At 39.6% G+C, this 21,909-nt stretch overlaps 1 pseudogene; it reads left to right on the top strand.

Moving 5' to 3' along the window:
• The window catches only part of LOC148773097 (heat shock transcription factor, Y-linked-like), a 28,956-nt pseudogene extending 8,503 nt beyond the window's left edge, over positions 1-20,453 (top strand).
• The last annotated feature ends 1,456 nt before the right edge of the window (positions 20,454-21,909 follow it).

Raw genomic sequence — 21,909 nt, 5'->3', positions numbered from 1 at the left:
TCCAATATGCTGTCTACTTTGGTCATAGCTTTCTTCTGAGGAGTACATCTTTTTTTTTTTTTTTTTCTTTTTTTCCTGCCTTTTTTTTCTTTTTTTTAAATTTTTATTGGAGGCAAATTATTTTACAATATTATATTGGTTAGTTTTGCAATACATTGACATGAATCCGCTCCGTGTGTACATGAGTTCTCCCTCCAGAATCCCCCTCCCACCTCCCTCCTCCCTTTATCCTCCCTCTGGGTCATCCCCACATACCAGCCCCGAGCATCCCGTAACATGCATTGACACTGAACTGGCGATTCGTTCCACATATGATAATATGCATGTTTCAATGCCATTCTCCCAAACCATCCCACATGCATCCTCTCCCACAGAGTCCCAAAGTCTGTTTTATACATCTGTGTCTCTTTTGCTGTCTCGTATACAGGGTTATCATTTGCATCTTTCTAAATTCCATATATATGTATTAGTATATTGTATTGGTGTTTTTCTTTCCGGCTTACTTCACTCTGTATAATAGGATCTAGTTTCATCCACCTCATTAGAACTGGTTCAAATGCATTCTTTTTTTTTTTTTTGCTGAGACTTTTATGGAGTCTCAAAGTTAGCTTTATTTATTTATTTATTTTTATTGGAGGCTAATTATTTTACAATATTAAGGCAGAAAGAAAAACACCAATAGAGTATGCTAACGCATATATATGGAATTTAGAAAGGTGATAGTGATAACCATGTAAATGAGACAGCAAGAGAGACCCAGATGTATAGAACAGTCTTTGGGACACGGTGGGACAGGGTGAGGGTGGGATGATTTGGGAGAATGGCATTGAAACATGTATGTTGTCATACGTGAACTGAATCACCAGTTCAGGGTCGATGGATGTTACAAATGCATTCTTTTTAATCGCTGAGTAATACTCCATTGTGTATATGTACCAAAGCTTTCCTATCCATTCGTCTGCAGATGGACATCTAGGTTGCTTCCAAGTCCTGGCTATTATAAACAATGCTGCAATGAACATTGGGGTACATGTGTCTCTTTCAATTCTGGTTTCCTCGGTGTGTATGTGACCAGGAGTGCGATTGCTGGATCATATGGCAGTTCTATTTCCAGTTTTCTGAGGAATCTCCACACTGTTCTCCATTGTGCCTGTACTAGTTTGTATTCCCTCCAATAGTGTAAGAGGGTTCCCTTCTCTCCACACCCCCTCCAGCATTTATTGCATGTAGACTTTTGGATAGCAGTCATTCCGACTGGTGTGAAATGGTATTTCATTGTGGTTTTGATTTGCATTTCTCTGATTATGAGGGATGTTGAGCATTTTTTCATGTGTTTGCTAGCCATCTTTATGTCTTCTTTGTAGAAATGTCTGTTTAGTTCTTTGGTCCATTTTTTGATTGGGTCATTTATTTTTCTGGAATTGAGCTGCAGGAGCTGCTTGTATATTTTTAGAGATGAATCCTTTATCAGTTGCTTCATTTGCTATTATTTTCTCCCATTCTGAAGGTTCTCTTTTCACTTTGCTTATAGTTTCCTTTGCTGTGCAGAAGCTTTTGGTTGTAATTAGGTCCCAATTTTTTATTCTTACTTTTATTTCCAATATTATGGGAGGTGGGTCTTGGAGGACCCCACTGTGATTTATGACAGAGAGTGTTTTGCTTACGTTCTCCTCTAGGAATTTTATAGTTTCTGGTCTTACATTTAGCTCTCTAATCCATTTTGAGTTTATTTAGGTGTATCGTGTTAGGAAGTGTTCTGGTTTCATTCTTTTACAAGTGGCTGACCAGTTTTCCCAGCACCACTTGTTAAAGAGACTGTCTTTTCTCCATTTTATATTCTTGCCTCCTTTGTCAAAAATAAGGTGTCCATAGGTGCGTAGATTTATCTCTGGGCTTTCTATTTTGTTCCGTTGATCTATATTTCTGTCTTTATGCCAGTACCATACTGTCTTGATGACTGTGGCTTTGTAGTAGAGACTGAAGTCTGGCAGGTTAATTCCCCCAGTTCCATTTTTCTTCCTCAAGATTGCTTTGGTTATTCGATGTTTTTTGTATTTCCTTACAAATTGTGAGATTATTTGTTCTAGTTCTGTGAAAAATATCTTTGGTAGCTTGATAGGGATTGTAGTGATTGTATAAATTACTTTGGGTAGTATACTCATTTTTACAATATTTATTCTTCCAATCCACAAACAAGGTATATTTCTCCATGTATTAGTGTCCTATTTGATTACTTTCACAAGTGTTTTATGGTTTTCTATATACAAGTCTTCTGTTTCCTTAGGTAGATATATTCCTAAGTATTGAATTCTTTTCGTTGCAACAGTGAAAGGAAGAGTTTCTTTAACTTCTCTTTCTATTTTATCATTATTAGTGTATAGGAATGCAAGGGAATTCTGTCTGTTGATTTTATATCCTGCAACTTTTCTGTATTCATTGATTAGCTCTAGTAGTTTTCTGGTAGAATCCTTAGGGTTTTATGTGTAGAGGATCATGCCATCAGTGAACAGTGAACGTTTTAATTCTTCTTTTCCAATTTGTATTCCATTTATGTCTTTTCCTGCTCTGATTGCTGTAGCCAAAACTTCCAGAACTATGTTGAATAGTAGTGGTGAGAGTGGCCACCCTTGTCTTGTTCCTGACTTTCGGGGAAATGCTTTCAGTTTTTCACTGTTGAGTACATCTTTTAATTTTGTAGTGCAGTCAACATCAGCAGTAATTTTAGAGCCCCCGAAATAGTGTCCTTTGCTCTTTCCATTGTTTCTCCCTTTGCTGAGCATTGATTGGATTGGATGTCATGATGTTAGTTCTCTGAATGTTGTTTTTTTAAGCCAAATTTTTCACTCCTCTCTTTCATTTTCATCAAAAGGCTCTTTAGTTACTCTTCATTTTCTGCCAGAAGGGTGATGTCATCTACTTCACAGAGTTTATTTGTATTTCTCTCAGCAGTATTAATTCAAGCTTGTGCATCATCCAGCTTGGCATTTCACAAGTTTTACACTGCATAGAGGTTAATTAATCAGGGTGACAATATGTAGCCTTGGCACAAACTTTTCCTGATTTGAAAGTAGCCTGTTATCCCGTATCCTGTTGCTTCTTGACCTGGATATAGATTTCTCAAGAAACAGGTCAGATGGTCTGGTTTTCCCACCACTTTATTATTTTTTTTTTCCACGATTTGTTGTCATCCCCACAGTCACAGGCTTTGGCATAAAGAATGAAGCAGAAGTAGAGGTTTTGTTTTTTTCCTTTCCTTTTCTTTTTTTTTAAATTTTTATTTAATAAACGGTACAAAGTACAATGCCAAAAATATTAACAGTTAAAATTTCACAAAATGAAAAACTACTATAGAATACACTGTTGTAAAAAACTACATTAAGTTATTTTACAACTGCCTCAAGCTGCAAAAAGAATCTTCTTTTTGGAGATCTCTTGCTTTTCTGATGATCCCGTGGATGTTGGCAATTGGATCTTTCATTCCCCACCCTTGTCTAAATCCACCTTGAACATGTGGAAGTTCATTGTTCATGTACACTTGAATCTGAATTGGAGAATTTTGAGCATTACTTTTCTACCATTTGACATGGGGGTAAACATGTGGTAGTGTGAACATTCCTTGGGACTTGGCCTTTCTTTGGGATTGGACTGAAAACTGAACATTTCCAGTCCTGTGGCAATTACTGAGATTTTTAAATTTGTAGCACTGTCGTAGAATCATCTTTTAGCCTGTGAAATATCTCTACTGACATTCCATCAGCTCCACTAGTTTTCTCCATATGATGCTTCATAAGGATTACTTGACTTCACATTCCAAGATGTCTGGGTCTAGGTGAATGATCACACCATCGATGTTATCTGGGTGTTGAAGATTCTTTTTCTATAGTTCTTCGGTGTATTCTTGACACCTCTTCTTGACGTATTCTGCTTCTTTTAGGTCCACACCATTTCTGTTCTTTATTTTGACCATCGTGGTATGAAATGTTTCCTTGGTATCTCTAATAATCTTGAAGAGACCTCGTCTTTTCCATGCCATTTTTTCCCTCTGTTTCTTTGGATTGCTCACTGAGGTAGACTTCTTTAATCTCCCCTTCCTTTTCTTTGGAACTCTGCACACACGAATCTATCTGTCTTTGTCTCCTTTCTTTTAGCTTCTCTTCCTTTCTTAGCAATTTGTAAGGTAAATATTTAGAGACTCATTTTGGCTTTTTGCATTCATTTTTCTTGAGCATGGTCTTGAGCACTGCCTTTTGCACAATTTCACAAACCTCTGTCTGTAGTTAGTCAGGAACTCTATCAGATCTAATCTCTTGGATCTATTTGTCACTTTCACTGTGCAATCATAAGGGATATCATTTAGGTCTTACATGAATAGTCTAGTGGTTTCCCTACTATTTTAAATTTAAAATGAATTTGGCAATAAGGAGTTCATGATCAGAGCCACAAGAGATCGCAGTCTAATTTTTGCTGACTGTATATAGTTTCTCCATTTTTGGCTGTAAAGAAAAGACTCAATCTGGTTTCAGTTTTGACCATCTAGTAATGTCCATTTATAGAATCTTATCTTGTGTCGCTGGAAGTGAGTGCTTTCTATGAGCAGTGTGGTCCCTTGGCAAAGCTCTATTTCTTCTCACTGGCTTCGTTTTGTCGTCCAAAGCCAAATTTGTCTGTTACACCAGGTATCTCTGGACTTCCTACTTTTGCATTCCATTCCCCTATGATTAAAAGGACATATTTTATGGATGTAAGTTCTAGAAGTTCTTGTAGGTCTTCACAAAGCTGCACTATATCAGCTTCTTCGACATTACTATTTGTTGCACAGGCATGGATTACTGTGATGTTGACGGGTTTGTTTTGGAAACGAACAGAGATCATTCTGTCGTTTTGGAGATTCCCTCCAATACTATATTTTTAACTCCTTGTTAACTATGACAGTTAGTCAATTTTCTGTAAGGGCTTCTTGCTCACAATAGTAGACATAATGGTCATCTGAGTTAAATTCACCCATTCCAGTCCATCTTAACTCACTGATTCCTAAAATGTCGATGCTCACTCCTGCCATCACTTGTTTGACCCTTTCCGAATGACCTTAATTCACGGACCTAACTTTCCAGGTTCTTATGCAATATTACTGTTTACAGGATCAGAATTCATTCAATCGCCAGTCACATCTGCAACTGGGTTCCGTTTTTACTCTGGCTCCATGCCTTCATTCTTTCTGTCGTTTCCTCTCCACTGATCTGCCGTAGCATGATTGTCAACTACCAACCTTGGGAGTTCCTCTTGCTGTATTCTCTATTTTGCCATTCCATGCTGCTCATGTCTTTCTCAAGGCAGGAATACTGAGGTGGTTTTCCATTCTCTTCTCCAAGGACCATATTTTGTCAATACCCTTCACTATGACCCGGCCATCTTGGGTGGCCCTACATGCCTGGCTCATAATTTCATTGAGCTATAAAAGGCTATGGACCAGATGATCAGTTTGGTTAGTTTGCTGTGATTGTCATTTTCATTCTGTCTTCCCTCTGATGGACAAAGATAAGAGGCTTGTGGAAGCTTCCTGATGGGAGAGACCGAGGGGAAAACTGGTTCTTATTCAGATGGACAGGTCTATATTCAGTTGAGTTCACTTCTGTGGCTCAGCCCTGTTCAAATCTTTGCATCCCCTTAAACTGCAGCATGTCAGGCCTCCTTATCCATCATCAACTCACTGAGTTTACTCAAACTCATGTCCATTGATTCGGTATGCCATCCAACTATATTCTGTTGCCCCTCCTCTTCCCACCTTGTACCTTTCCCAGCAGCAGGGTCTTTTCCAATGAGTCCGTTCTTCACATCAGTTGGCCAAAGTATTGGAGTTTCACCTTTAGCCCTAGTTCTTACAAGGAATATTCAGGATTGATATCCTTTAGGAAGGTCTGGTTGGATTTCTCCTAGGCATCCAAGAGACTCTCAAGAGTCTTCTCCAACACCACAGTTCAGAAGCATTAATTTTCCTGCTCAGATTTCTTTATAGTCCACTTCTCATATGCATACATAACTTCTGGATCAACAACAGCTTTGACTAGATGCATATGTCATGTAAAATTATTACACTAAATATTCATATCTGAAATAAGTATAGTTCATGGCTTATAAGACCATGTGTACCCTGGTTTTCACATGTGAAAGAACAAAAATCCCAGCTTTCCATGTCCAAAATTCCTCCTCAGTTTTTCATCCGTCAATTATAGAGAATTCATTACCGCCAATCGGAGACTCTGCTTACAATTTTAAATATGGGAGATATAGAGTATTTCCTATATCAGTAAGAAACATCTGCACCTAGATGTTGAAATATAAAATATACAGAATTCCTTGCTTTGATCAATTTTTTTAGTTTATTTATTTCTAACTTAGGGATAATTTTTTACAGAATTTTTTTCAAAGCATCAATTCTTCCGTGCTCAGATTTCTTCACAGTCCAACTCTCACATCCATACATGACCACTCAAAAAACCATAGCCCTGACTGGACATACATTAATTGGCAAAGTAATGTCTCTGCTTTTTAATATACTATCTAGTTTGGTCATTTCTTTCCTTCCAAGGAGTAAGCGTCTTTTCATTTCATGGCTGCAATCAGCATCTACATTGATTTTGGAGCCCAAAATATTAAAGTCTGACACTCTTTCCCCTGTTTCTCCATCTATTTATCATGAAGTGATTGGACCAGATGCCATGACCTTGCTTTTCTGAATTTTGCACTTTAAGCCAACATTTTCACTCTCCTCTTTCACGTTCATCAAGAGGTTTCTTAATGCCTCTTCACTTTCTGCCATAAGGGTGGTGCATATGTGAGGGTATTGATATTTCTCCCGGCAATCTTGATTCCCACTTGTGCTGCTTCCAGCCCAGTGTTTCTCATGATGTATTCTGCATATAAGTTAAATAAGCATGGTGACAATATACAGCCTTGACATACTTCTTTTCCTATTTGGAACCAGTCTGTTGTTCCACGTCCAGCACTAACTGTTCTTTCCTCACCTGCATATAGATCTCTCAAGAGACAGGTCAAGTCGCCTGCTATTCCCATCTCTTCCAAAATGTTCCACAGTTTATTTTGATCCACACAGTCAAAGGCTTTGCCTAGTCAATAGAGCAGAAAGAGATGTTTTTCTGGAAATCTCACGTTTTTCATGATCCCTCGAATGTTGGCAATTTGATATCTCTTTCCTCTGCCTTTTCTGAAACCAATTTGAGCATCTGGAAGTTCACATGTTTACCCCTTCTGTTTGCAGAGTAGTGATGGGACCAGATGCTCTTATCTCTCTTCTCATGAATGCTGAGTTTTCAGGATGCTTTTACACTCTTCTCATTCACCCTCATCAAAAGACTCTTTATTTCCTCTTCACTTTCTATTTGTTTCAGTGTTGCCATCTACATATCTGAGGCTGTTGATGTTTCTCCCAAACCTTGATGCCAGCTTGTGATTTACTCTTTTGATATTTTAATAGTATACTCTACTTACAGTTCTCATAAGCAGAGTGACAAGAGGTTTGTCACTCTCTTTTCCCAGTTGTGAACATTCAATTGTTCCATGTCTGGTCCCAATTACTGTGGCTTGACTCATTAAAGCGTGTTTTCACTTTTACTTCCTCAAGTACCCCACCCCTTTTTGTTTTGGTGTTCTCCATCTAGACACCTAAGTTTCTCATTGTGGGACATTTATCATTATCCCAGTCAGAGCTTTGCCTGTTTAACTTGTTGTTGTTTTTCATGTTGCACACCTCAACGGGCTTCATTTATTTCCTCCTTTCTACCTCCACCTAATTAGTTCTTTCTCTGTCTCAGTTATTCTACTGTTGGTTCCTTCCAGGGTGTTGTTAATCTCATTCTTTCATTGATTATTACTGTTTGACTGTTCTTAATTTCTTCTAGATCCATGGTAAGCATGTTTATTTCTTCTCATTCTGGTCCTCCAGTGTATTTACTGGCAACTCTACGTATCTTTCAAGATTTTGATCATCTTTACTCTCATTATTCTGAACTCTTTTTCAGGAAAAGTTCCTAACTCCTCTTCTTTTCTTTGCCTTTGTGGGTTTTCATAATTTACCTTCAGCAGCTGCATATTTCTCTCCCTTTTCATTTTGCTTTGATTACTGTGATTTGGGTCCCATGTCTGCAGGCCGGAGGGTTATAGCTCCACTATATTGTGAAGGCTGTCCTTTGCGGGTGGGATTGGACAAGTGACTTCTCAAGGTTTCATGCTTCAGATCATTTGTGTCTGTGCGCTGGCAGGCAGATCTGTGTCTCTTCTCTCTGAAGTGCAATGAATTGTCCATGGACTGTGTTTTGGGATGTCTGTGGGTTTGGTATGGCTCAGTGCACCCTCTTTTAGAATATTCAACATTTTGTTTCTGTTTTACTGGAGAATAGGTGTGGATTCTCTTGAACTGAACCTACTGACTCAAGTGTGGAGATTGTTTTCCATGTAGACATGGGAACTCTGGGGTGTGTGCTTGTCCTTTAATGTTCCTTGAGGTAAGGAGTTCGATGTTACTCTAAATTTCTGGAATCGACATCCTGGCCGCTGGGTTTCTATTCTCAGGTTGAAGTAACATCAAAAGTCCACATCCTCACAATATAGAAGATAAACTCCAGGTTAATGGTGGCAAAACTCTCCCCATCCATAAAGAATCTAAAGGATGCACAGAATTGCAGACAGCAGAGAAAAGGGAGGAGGGAGAAAGAGGTGCCTAGGAGAATATAGGGGAGTGTTAAAATGGGAGAGAGCAATCAATTCAGAAAACGAATCCATACGTGAAATCCGATCGTAAAGACTTTGTTACTAAAGTTGCAACATTGATATCAACTTTTGGAAAGTAAAAGTTAAGAACCAAGAATAAAATTTCAGTTCAGTTCAGTTTAGTCACTCAGTCGTGTCCGACTCTCTGCGACCCCATGAATCACAGCACGCCAGGCCTCCTTGTCCATCAGCAACTCCCGGAGTACACTCAAACTCATGTCCACAGAGTCGGTGATGCCGTCCAGCCATCTCATTCTCCGTCGTCCCCTTCTCCTCCCGCCCCCAACCTTTCCCAGCATCAGTCTTTTCCAGTGAGTCAACTCGTCGCAAGAGGTGGCTAAAGTATTGCAGTTTCAGCTCTAGCATCAGTCCCTCCAATGAACATCCAGGATTGATCTCCTTTAGAATGGACTGGTTGGATCTCCTTGCAGTCCAATGGACTCTCAAGAGTCTTCTCCAACACCACAGTTCAAAAGCATCGATTCTTCGGCAATCGGCCTTCTTCACAGTCCCACTCTCACATCCATACATGACCATGGGAAAAACCATAGCCTTGACTAGACGGACCTTGGTTGGCAAAGTAATGTCTCTGCTTTTTAATATACTATCAAGTTTGGTCATAGCTTTCCTTCCAAGGAGCAAGCGTCTTTTAATTTCATGGCTGCAATCAGCACCTGCAGTGATTTTGGAGCCCAAAAAAACAAAGTCTGACACTGTTTCCACTGTTTTTCCATCTATTTCCCAAGAAGTGATGGGACCAGATGCCATGATCTTTGTTTTCTGAATGTTGAGCTTCAAGCCAACCTTTTCACTCTCCTCTTTCACTTTCATCAAGAGGCTTTTGAGTTCCTCTTCACTTTCAGCCATAAGGGTAGTGTCATCTGCATATTTGAGGTTATTGATATTTCTCCCAGCAATCTTGATTCCAGCTTGTGCTTCTTCCAGCCCAGCGTTCCTCATGATGTACTCTGCATATAAGTTAAATAAGCAAGGTGACAATATACAACCTTGACGTACACCTTTTCCTATTTGGAACCAGTCTGTTGTTCTATGTCCAGTTCTAACTGTTGCTTCCTGACCTGCATACAGGTTTCTCAAGAGGCAGGGCAGGTGGTCTGGGATTCCCATCTCTTTCAGAATGTTCCACAGTTTATTGTGATCGACACAGTCAAAGGCTTTGGCATAGTCAATGAAGCAGAAATAGATGTTTTTCTGAAACTCTCTTGCTTTCTCCATGATCCAGCGGATGTTGGCAATTTAATCTAAATTTAGACTTGTTTAAATAGTGTGAAAAAGGAAAACAGAGTCTAAATTCATTCTCTCATATATAAGAAGGTTTTTAAAAAATAGATTTATGTGTGTTTTGTTTGAAAGATAATAGTTAATAGAATAAATGTTTAGGGTATAATAAAGGACTAAAATAGTTTAAAGTTAAAGAAATCATATGGAAATAAATCGCAGAATTTCAAAGGTGTTGTGTGCTTTTTGGTGTCAATATAGTGACAAACATTCTCTTGTTGAAGCTTGTACGTGTCAAAGGTGACTGTTGTTCCTCAGTTGAACAGTCTGGGCATATATTGCTGACTTATTCAGTTGAACCTGTCATTTCTGGCTTTGTGTATATTTCTTTGTTAATATTTCCTTCTTTTATTTGAAAGCCTCTTCATATCTGGTTTTCATCATGAAATGAGAGTGCAGTAGCCCCATATTCGAGCTCGCTTGTTCAGTGTTTTGGGGGTGAGAGGTGGGAGACAGAAAACAAATGCCGTTGGGATATTGGGGGTGTGAGGTGGATTGATCACATCGGGCTTTTGAATGACAAATGTAACATGTACTTTCTGGGTCCACACTGCTCAGATTCCTGGGTTGATACATGAGGGCACAGTCCCAAGTGGGCCTTGTGTTACATGCACTTCCCAGCTAATCTGGCAGTCAGGTGCTTGGCAAGGGCCATGACCACAATTGGTTATGTACTTTGTGCTCTTCCCAAGTCCAAAATCTCGGGTGACTGGTTGGAGGCAAGGCACAGTCCCAGGTGGGCCTTGCATCTTTTGGAACTCTCTGGTCTCAGCCACTCAGTCTGCTGTCTGTTCCAGAGGGCACAGTTTCAAGTGTGCCATGTGTCTCCTCAGGCTAACTGTCACCAGGTTTTCAGTTTCCTGGCCTATGTGAACTTGTCCATGAAGTGAGGAATTCATCATTAGCCACTGTCATCCAGTTTATAACTTGGTAGGGGATGTCTCTGGGGCCAAGATACTAGTAGCCTATTTACTTCTGCCTCTGTCAGTCGTACACGTTCCTCTCTCAATCCGTGGAGGAAAGGGTCTTAAATGGAAACTGGCTTGGTCTCCTTTGGTATTTTCTAGTACACAATCTTCTGTTCTGTGAGTATGCCATGGTTCAATGTGGCCTTAGAGCCTTCTCACAGGAAAGGTCCTTTCTAAAATTTCTGTCTCCAGTGTCCCCATGATTTAGGTTTGCGTGTTACCTTAGCTTCGTCACATTGTCCTCAGGGCACTAATGCCTGATTCTAACCATAGTGTGTTTGATACATCCCAGACCTGCCTTCAATGCCCCATGTATGACAGTGGACGGGAGCATGTGAGTCATTTCTTGGCTAGTGATTGTATTTATTGTCATAAGCTGTGTTTTTGTCCTTCCTCTCTCTAGTTGTATTTCGTCTCCGACTGTCACCTATGAGAGAGGGTTTCCTATTTTGTTCAAATTTCTCCTCCTTTAAGACTCTTACTCCAGGGCGAGTCCCGATCCCTAAAAACATTTCCTCCTTTTCATCACTTATTTTTTCTTACCTACTATTTAAGAGACTGGTTTTTCTTTATCGATTTCTAGGCCCATCAACATCTGTCACAAATTGGTTTCTGGAAGGTGTTCCACTTGCATTCTGTCATTTGATGGATTTGTGTGGGAGAAAGTGGACTCAGGCTCCTATTCCTCTAACATGATGAGACCCCACTGCAACCCTGGAAGATCCATTTTATTAACTGAAATCTTGTTGTTGTTCAGTCACAAAGCCATGTCAGACTCTTTGTGACCCCTTGGACTGCAGCACACAAGGCCTCTATGCCCCTGACCATCTCCCAGGGTCTGCCCGAGATCATGTCCATGAATGGGTGAAACGATACAACCTTCTCCTCCTCTCTAACCCATTTGTCCTCCTGATTTCATTATTTCCTAAGAATCAGGGTCTTTTCTCTGAGTCAGTTCTTTGCTCAGGTGGTCAAAGCTTTGGAGACTCAGTTTCAGTGTCAGTAATTCTAATGCATCTTCAGAGTTGATTTCCTTTATGTTTGACTAGCTTGATCTCCTTGCAATCCAATGGACACTCATAAGTCATCCCGAGCAGAGCAGTTTGGTGTTCTCACATCTGTACATGTCTACTGGAAAGACCATAGTTGTGACTCAATGCGCTTCCTTTGGTCAAGTCAACTCTTCACTTTTTAACACACTTACTAAATTTGTGAGCACTTTTCTTCTAGGAAGCAACTGTCTTCAAATTTTATTGCTGCCATCACCATCACAATGAATATAGAGCCACAAAAGAGGAAATCTGTCACTGATTCTGCTTTTTCCACCTTTATTTCACATGAAGCAGTGGGACCATATGCCATGATCTTACTTTGTGTATTACTGAGAATTCAAGGGTACTGTTTATCCTATGTTTTCCTATCAACATTGAGAATTATTTTATTCTTTTACCACTGTTTTCCCCTCAGTGTTTTGGATGAGAAATTATTTTCTAAGTGTATTCTAAGATGATCGCTACTCATTATATATAATACTGCTGGTTTTAAGTTTCCTGTTGGAGAATCTGTGCCACGCTTCTGTGACAACTCTGTAAAATGTTGACAAAATGCACAGCCTATAATATATTAATCTATTAACATAATATATTGAGACTGATCATGTTATCTGGTTAGGTTTTCTCTAATGTGGCAACTAGAAAAATTCAAAGGAGGACAAGAAATAAAGATATGATGTGGAGGTGGGGAGGAAGCTGAACCCCTGTGTCCTGAAGGGAGAGAAATTTTGATCATCAGTGATTTCTATTGAAATATTTGGTACCAGAATTTTAAAGGGCTAAAAGAAAAATGTACACACTGAACTATAAAGAAGTGATTTTAATGTATGCATCATATAATTTCAAAGTTCAGCTAGCCAGAAGAGCCTGCTTTTGATCTATGAACAGTGCTCTGTGCATCTGCTTTACCCAATGATTTGAATGTTTAAAATTGTATCCAACGTGAGAAGAGCAACAGCTTTCTTAGAACAATCAGTTCAGGTCAGTCGCTCAATCGTGTCCGACTCTTTGCCACCCCATGAATCACAGAATGCCAGACCTCCGTGTCCATCACCAACTCCCGGAGTTCACTCAAACTGATATCCATCGAGTCGGTGATGCCATCCAGCCATCTCATTCTCTGTCGTCCCCTTCTGCTCCTGCCCCGAACCCTTCCCAGCATCAGAGTTTTTTCCAGTGAGTCAACTCTTCACATGAAGTGACCAAAGTATGGGAGTTCAGCTTTAGCATCAGTCCTTCCAATGAACACCCGGGATCGATCTCTTTAGAATGGACTGGTTGGATCTCCTTGCAGTCCAAGCGACTCTCAAGAGTCTTCTCCAGCACCACAGTTCAAAAGCATCAATTCTTTGGCGATCAGCTTTCTTCACAGTCCAACTCTCACATCCATACATGACCACGGGAAAAACCATAGCCTTGACTAGACGGACCTTGGTTGGTAAAGTAATGTCTCTGCTTTTTCATATGCTATCTAGGTTGGTCGTAACTTTCCTCCCAAGGAGTAAGCAACTTTTAATTTCATGGCTGCAATCAGCATACACAGTGATTTTGGAGCCCATAAAAACAAAATCTGACACTGTTTTCCCGTTTATTTTCCGTGAAGTGATGGGACCGGATGCCATGACCTTTGTTTTCTGAACGTTGAGCTTCAAGCCAACCTTTTCACTCTCCTGCTTTTGCTTTCATCAAGAGGCTTTTTAGTTCCTCTTCACTTTCTGCCATAAAGGTGGTGTCTTCTACATACCTGAGGTTATTTATATTTCTCCCGGCAATCTTGATTTCACCTTGTGATTTTTCCAGCCCAGCGTTCCTCATGATGTACTCTGCATAGAAGTTAAATATGCAGGGTGAAAATATACAACCTTGACGTACTCCTTTTCCTTTTTGGAACCAGTCTGTATCTCTAAGTAAATGTGAGTTGCGGTTTTATGGGCTCAAGATGTCCTCATATGTATGAACCCCATCTCTATTACAGAAAGAATAGTGGAAGATGAGCTAGATTAAGGGACAGCCTTTCAGCAAGAGGATCTATATTATTCAGCCAAAAAGTTATTAAGCAATGCTGGGCTTCCCAAACAGTTCATTTAATATCTTCAGAGCAAGCAAAGTATTTGACCACCTAAATAAAATTGTCTAAAATTTTATTTTGACATATACACATATATGTGCATGTTTGTATGTATGGGTGTGTATATAAAAAATGTACAATGGCTTTTAATTCCTGTTAAGCAAAGCAACAATGGAAAAAAAACAAAACAAAACAAAAGTAGAATGATTCAAAAGTCTATTCGGTTATTGAATATACATAAGTGGAAATACATCCAAATATGTTCCTTTGGCGGCATCTAAAATATGAGGACTCCTTTATATCACTCCCCTCTTTCCTTTTAATAAATATCTACCAATTTTTAAATGTTTGTCCAGGTTTAATGGCAAAAATAAACAGTTACAGTAATATATATATATAAATATATATATATATATATATATATACACACACACACATATATATACACACATAATAGATATACAAATATCTATATAAAATAGACAGATATGTTTGCATAACAGAAAATATTGATACCAAGCTTAGATGACAGAATTATTTCCCAATCCTTCTCATCATGAAAGAGCCAATGTTGTTGTTGGCTCAAACACTCCAAGTGCTGGGGAACCTGAATACAAATCGAACCTGCAACTGGGATTCTCAATCACATATGACCACGCTCTAAATCCAACACTTTATTTCCTTTATTGTTCTAAGAAATCCCTTCTTAAGATTGAAAAGTATGAAAACCAAGAGAGAGAAAAAGGAGATTCTAGACTTCCTCATGTTCCAAGAGTAATTGTAATCGAAGAAACTAGAAAAGACAGAAACAAAGGAAAATAATCAAGCGATATACAATAATCATGATTTAGCCATTAAGCAAAGTCAAGGATCTTTAGTTCCTCCTCAAGGGCCATAGATAGCATTCTGAGCAATATCTTGTGAACAGTTTTAGAGATACTAAATACCCAACAAGGCTGAAATATAAGTACCTAGACCACAGAGTAGTTGGAACCAGATGGGCAGTGATGTTGACTCCAAATATACTCAGTAACAGGCCAGTAGTAGAATATCCCGAAACTATATCACACACCCCATGCCCAACCTCACTCTCATTAAAATCGTTCCCCTGAAAGTATTCGGGGAGTGTGAGTCTTTGAAGCACCAGCTTCTAGGACACCTTGCTTGGTTCTACAATAGATTATTTCACAGAAGTGAGTAAACCAAGTTTGGTTGACTAAGAGTTCAGTTCAGTTCAGTTCAGTTCAGTCGCACAGTGGAGTCCGACTCTTTGCGACCCCATGTATCACAGCATGCCAGTCCTCCCTGTCCATCACTAACTCCTGGAGTTTACTCAAACCCGCCTCCATCGAGTCTGTGATGCCATCCAGCCATCTCATTCTCTGTCTTCCCCTTCTCCTTCTGCCCTCAGTCCCTCCCAGCATCAGAGACTTTTCCAGTGAGTCAACTCGTCACATGAGGTGGCCAAAGTATTGGAGCTTCAGATTCAGCATTAGTCCTTCCAATGAACACCCAGGACTGATCACCTTTTGAATGGACTGGTTGTATCTCCTTGTAGTCCAAAGGACTCTCAAGAGTCTTCTCCAACACCATAGTTCAAAAGCATCAATTGTTCGGTGATCAGCTTTATTCACAGTCCAACTCTCACATCCATATATGACCACTGGAAAAGCCATACCCTTGACTAGACGGACGTTTGTTGGCAAAGTAATGTCTCTGCTCTTTAATATGCTATCGAAGCTGCTCATAATTTTCCACCCAAGGAGTAAGCATCTTTTAATTTCATGGCTACAATCAGCATCTGCAGTGATTTTGGAGCCCAAAAAATAAACTCTGACACTGTATCCCCGTCTATTTCCAATGAAGAAATGGGACCAGATGACATGATCTTAGTTTTCTGAATGTTGGCTTTAAGCCAACTTTTTCATTCTCCTCTTTCATGTTCGTCAAAGCCTTTTTGGATACTCTTTGATTTCTTCCATAAGAGTGATGTCATGTGCATATCTGAGGTTACTGATATTTCTCGAGGCAATCTTGATTCCAGCCTGTGCTTCTTCCAGCTAGCGTTCCTATTGATGTACCCTGAATAGAAGTTAAATAAGCACGGTGACAATATATAACCTTGATGTACTCCTTTTCCTATTTGGAACCTGTCTGTTGTTCCATGTCCACTTTTAACTGTTGCTACTTGACCTGCATACAGGTTTCTCAAGAGGCAAGGCAGGTGGTCTGAAAGGTCCCACCTCTTTCAGAATTTTCCAGATTTTATTGTGATCCACACAGTCAAAGGATTTCGCATAGTCAATGAAGCAGAAATAGATGTTTCTCTACAACTCTCTTGCTTTTTCCATGATCCAGAGGATGTTGGCAATTTGATCTCTGGTGCCTCTGACTTTTCTAAAACCAGCTTGAACATCTGGAAGTTCACGGTTCATGTATTGCTGAAGTCTGGCTTGGAGTATTTTGAGCATGACTTTACTAGTGTGTGAGATGAGTGAAGTTGTGCGGTCGTTTAAATTATTCTTTGGCATTGCCTTTCATTGGGATTGGAATGAAGACCGACCTTTACCAGTCCTGTGGCCACTGCTAATTTTTCCAAATTTGCTGGCATATTGAGTGCAGCCCTTTCACAGCATCATCTTTCAGGATTTGAAATAGCTCAACTGGAATTCTGTCACCTCCACTAGCTTTGTTCGTAGCGATGCTTTCTAAGGCTCACTTGACTTCATCTTCACTTGACTTCACTTTCAAAGATGTCTGGCTCTAGGTCTTTGATCACACCATCATGATTATCTTGGTTGTGAAGATCTGTTTTGTACAGTTCTTCTGTGTATTCTTACCACCTCTTCTTAATATCTGCTGCTTCTCTTAGGTCCATACCATTTCTGTCCTTTGTCGAGGTCGTCTTTTCATGAAATGTTCCCTTGGTATCTCTAATTTTCTTGAAGAGATTTCTTGTCTTTCCCATTCTGTTGTTTTCCTCTATTTCTTTACATTGACCACTGAGCAAGGTTTTTTTTTAATCTATCCTTGCTATTCTTTGGAACTCTGCATTCAGATGCTTATACCTTTTCTTTTTTTTTTTTCTTCCTTTGTTTTTCACTTCTTTTCTTTTCACAGCTATTTGTAAGGCCTCTCCAGACAGCCATTTTCCTTTTTTTCATTTCTTTTCCGTGGGGATGGTCTTGGTTCCTGTCTCCTGTAAAATGTCATGAACTTTCGTCCATAGTTCACCAGGCATTCTATCTATCAGATATAGTCCCTTAAATCTATTTCTCATTTCCACAGTATAATCATAAGGGATTTGATTTAGGTCATATCTGAAAGGTTTAGTGGTTTACACTGCTTTCTTAAATTTAAGTCTGGATTTGGCAATAAGGAGTTTATGATCTGAGTCACAGTCATCTCTGGTCTTGTTTTTGCTAACTTTATAGAATTTCTCCATCTTTGGCTGCAAAGAATACAATCAATCTGATTTCGGTGTTGACCATCTGGTGATGTCCATGTGTAGAGTCTTCTCTTCTGTTGCTGAAAGGGATTGTTTGCTATGACCAGTGTGTTCTCTCTGCAAAATTCTATTAGTCGTTGCCCTGCTGCATTCCGTGCTCCAAGGTCAAATTTGGCTGTTACTCCAGCTGTTTTTTGACTTCCTACATTTGCATTCCAGTCCCCTATAATGAAAAGGACATCATCTTTAGGTGTTAATTCTAAATGATCTTGTAGGTCTTCATAGAACCATTCACCCTCTGTTTTTTAAGTGTTACTGGCTGGGGCATAGGCTTGGATTACTGTAATATTGAATGGTTTGTTTTGGAAATGAACAGAGATCATTCTGATTGTTTGGAGATTGCATCAAAATACAACATTTTGGACTCTTTTGTTCTTTTCTAATTTTATTTATTTTAATTGGAGGCTAATTACTTTACATTATTTTATTGGTTTTGCCATACATTGACATGAATCTGCCACAGGTGCACATGTGTCCCCATCTTGAACCCCCTTGCACCACCCTCCCATTCTCATTTCTCTGGTTCATGCCAGTACACCAGCCCCACACATCCTGTATCTTGCATCGAACCTGAAATTGTGATTATTTGCACATATGATAATATACATGTTTCAATGCCATTCTCCAAAATCATCCCACCCTCGCCCTCTCCCACAGAGTCCAAAAGACTGTTCTATACATCTGTGTCTCTCTTGCTGTCTCATTTAAAGGGTTATCGTTATCACCTTTCTAAATTCCATATACCTGTGTTAGTATACTCTATTGGTCCTTTTCTTTCTGGCTTAAATCACTCTGTATAAAAGGCTCCAGTTTCATCCACCTCATTGGAACTGATTCAAATGTATTTTTAATGGCTGAGTAATACTCCATTGTGCATGTGCACCACAGCTTTCTTATCCATTCGTCTGCAGACGGACATGTAGGTTACCTCCATGTCCTGGCTATTATAAACTATGCTGCGATAAATATTGGAGTACATATGTCTCTTTCAATTCTGGTTTCCTCGGTGTGTATGCCCAAGAGTGTGATTGCTGGGTCGTATGGCAGCTCTATTTGCAGTTTTTGAAGGAATCTCCACACTGTTCTCCATAGTGGTTGTGCTGTTTGCATTCCCACCAACAGTGGAAGAGGGCTCCCTTTTCTCCACACCCTCTCCAGCATTTATTGCTTGTAGTCTTTGAAATATAAGCCATTCTGACTGGCGCAAAATGGTACCTCATTGTGGTTTTGATTTGCATTTCTCTGATTATGAGTGATGTTGAGCATCTTTTCATGTTTTTGTTAGCCATCTGTATGAAGCAATAAACTTTAATAGTTTAGCTTTTATGGCAGTTTTACCTTCAGTTCAGTTCAGTTCATTTCAGTCACTCAGTCGTGTCCGACTCTCCACGACCCCATGAATAACAGCACACCAAGCCTCCCTATCCATCACCAACTCTCGGAGTTCACTCAAACTCATGTCCACAGAGTCGGTGATGCCATCCAGCCATCTCATTCTCTGTTGTCCCCTTCACCTCACACCCCCAACCTTTCCCAGCATCAGAGTCTTTTCCAGTGAGTCAACTCATCGCATGAGGAGGCCAAAGTATTGCAGTTTCAGCTTTAGCATCAGTCCTTCCAGTGGCCATAGGACTGTAAAAGGTCAGTCTTCATTCGAATCCCACAGAAAGCCAATGCCAAAGAATGCTCAAACTACTGCACAATTGCACCCAACTCACACGCTAGTGAAGTCATGCTCAAAATTCTCCAAGCCAGGCTTCAGCAATATGTGAACCCTGAACTCCCAGATGTTCAAGCAGGTTTTAGAAAAGGCAGAGGCACCAGATCAAATTGCCAACATCCGCTGGATCATGGAGAAAGCAAGAGAGTTCCAGAAAAACATCTATTTCTGCTTCATTGACTATGCCAAAGCCTTTGACTGTGTGGATCACAATAAACTGTGGAAAATTCTGAAAGAGATGGGAATCCCAGACCACCTGACCTGCCTCTTGAGTTTTACCTTGGTTTATAAAAAAACTAAATAATTGTTTCCTTTGACTTTAGTTACAGATCTACTATATTCCAAATTTCAAAAGAGGCTATCCTCAGCTTTTAGTAAGAATAGAAAGAAGATTTGGGATTAACAATGTGTCTGCAATATCTTCATTTGTTCGAGATTGCAAGTAGAAGCATGCTAAAACAAGTGTCAACGTAGATGATTGTAACTCTGATTTTCTTCCTGAAACTAGTGGAGACAATACATTTTCAGCCTCCACCAATTTAAGTGTGCCTTTCATACAAAAGCCTCACATCCGCCAGATATTCGCTAATACAAGAGCTCTAGCTCTGTGTGACTTACCTTCCCCATCATCAATATCAGTTAGCCAAACAGAACAGATTGTGGGAGGTCAACCTGCTGTTTTGAATCAGTTGAGCATATTTAAGTGGCACTCACATAGCAGCTACATTTAAGTAAATGGCCACGTTGAGGACTTGCCTACTACAACTACATCGACTTCTCAGAACCACATCGTATCTCCATTTCAGGGCAGTTATTCTTGGCTGATACTGGAGCCTTCTAAGTTTCCAGATAGATATAGTGATATGTCAGCCCATGACAGTCCTTTCCGTGACCTTCAAAAGAGGCAACTATGGCCCTCAGTGCCAAAGATCACTTATACATCTGCCTCCTCTCTTTCGAGTCAACTATCAAGAATGATCGTTATGTGAAAACCATGCTAATTAAAACGGACCTATCAGATAAATGTCATATTATGGAGCCTAATGAAGATTGAAATTTTTGTTGGGAGATGTCAACAAATACCTACAATTTTTGTATTTGAACAATAAAGTTACATGTTCATCTTCATAATTTCATTTTCTTTGTTCAAGCAATGAAGAGAAAAGTGAGCCTTTAGTTTAATGTCTGGCTATGTTACTGCACTGTTTTATAAACTCTTCAGAAAAAGAAAATATTCATTATGCATCCTAGGTCAATGACACCTGATCTAATATTTGTAAGCAAGAAAACGAGAACAAAAGGAAAAGAGGTAACGGATGTAACGTGATTTCTGCAATCATCCCTGCTAAAATGAACGGGTGTCTACATTAGGAGTATGTGGCTGAAGGAAGAGATACAAATAAAATAAAATGGAAATGCATAGTTTGTACCTTAGTGTGTTCACAGTTACGTTATATTCTATTAGATACTGGTAGAGTCTTAAAAGGGTAGACAACAGGTTATCTTCAGTATAGAAATTCATTATGTACTTGAAAATATAAAATCATGATCATCAAAATCATGATCACCACTGTACTGTCACTGTGACACCAAAGATAACATGACATAATCAGTGACTGGCCCATGGTCAGCACAAGATATGTATTTTACAAGTGATAATGTATAGGGACAATTTTGTTCTGCTGTCCTTAAGTGAAAGCGAAAGTGAAGTAGCTCAGTCGTGTCGGACGCTTTGCGACCCCTGTGGACTGTATCCTACCATGCTCCTCCATCCATGGGATTCTCCAGGCAAGGATACTGGAGGGGGTTGCCATTTCCTTCTTCAGGGACCTTCCCGACCCAGGGATTGAACCCGAGTCTCCCACATTGCAGGCAGAGGCTTTACTGTCTGAGCCACCAGGGAAGATGCTGTCCTTAAGTCACGCCTTTATTTGCTGACACCTGGATTCCACCCTATATTTCCTAATGCATGTTTAGATGTTGCTTATCGGTTCCCACAGAGACAGAATAAATTCCTGGTGGTGATTGTAGCACATCAGTGTGATTAACAAGTTCTCTGAAGACATGGTATCTTTTTCCTTAATAATTTCATTATCTTTCTCTTATACTGTGCTTCCAGAGCTACAATCTCTCAACCTAATTTCAGCCATGCTAAGCCCCTTCTCACAATTTTGTCTCAACTTTTTCTTGGGGTTGGAAGGAACTGCCGTTTGCTCTCCTACCAAGTTGAGCCCAGATATCAGGACTTCCGTGGGTTTTCGGCCTACTCTCTTTATGTATCTTTCAAATCAGCTAAAATTAGAGCCTGCATATGGTACATTTTAAGTACTTTCTAAGTTATCAATAAAGAAGTGCCATAACCAATAAAATTCTATATACATTACTCAACATATTCCTATAAGCTTCAGTATTATCATAATTGGCCTTTCCTCTTCAGTGATTACTGTTTCCAAGTTGATAAATATTTATTATATTTACACGAATGTTAAATGTGGGAATTTAAATTATAA

The sequence above is a fragment of the Moschus berezovskii genome, chromosome Y (assembly GCF_049115385.1).
Source record: "Moschus berezovskii isolate FMDL1 chromosome Y, NW_MosBer_1.0, whole genome shotgun sequence".
Lineage (NCBI taxonomy): Eukaryota > Metazoa > Chordata > Mammalia > Artiodactyla > Moschidae > Moschus > Moschus berezovskii.
Note: the sequence above shows the minus strand (reverse complement) of the source record. Positions and strands in the feature narration are given on the sequence as shown.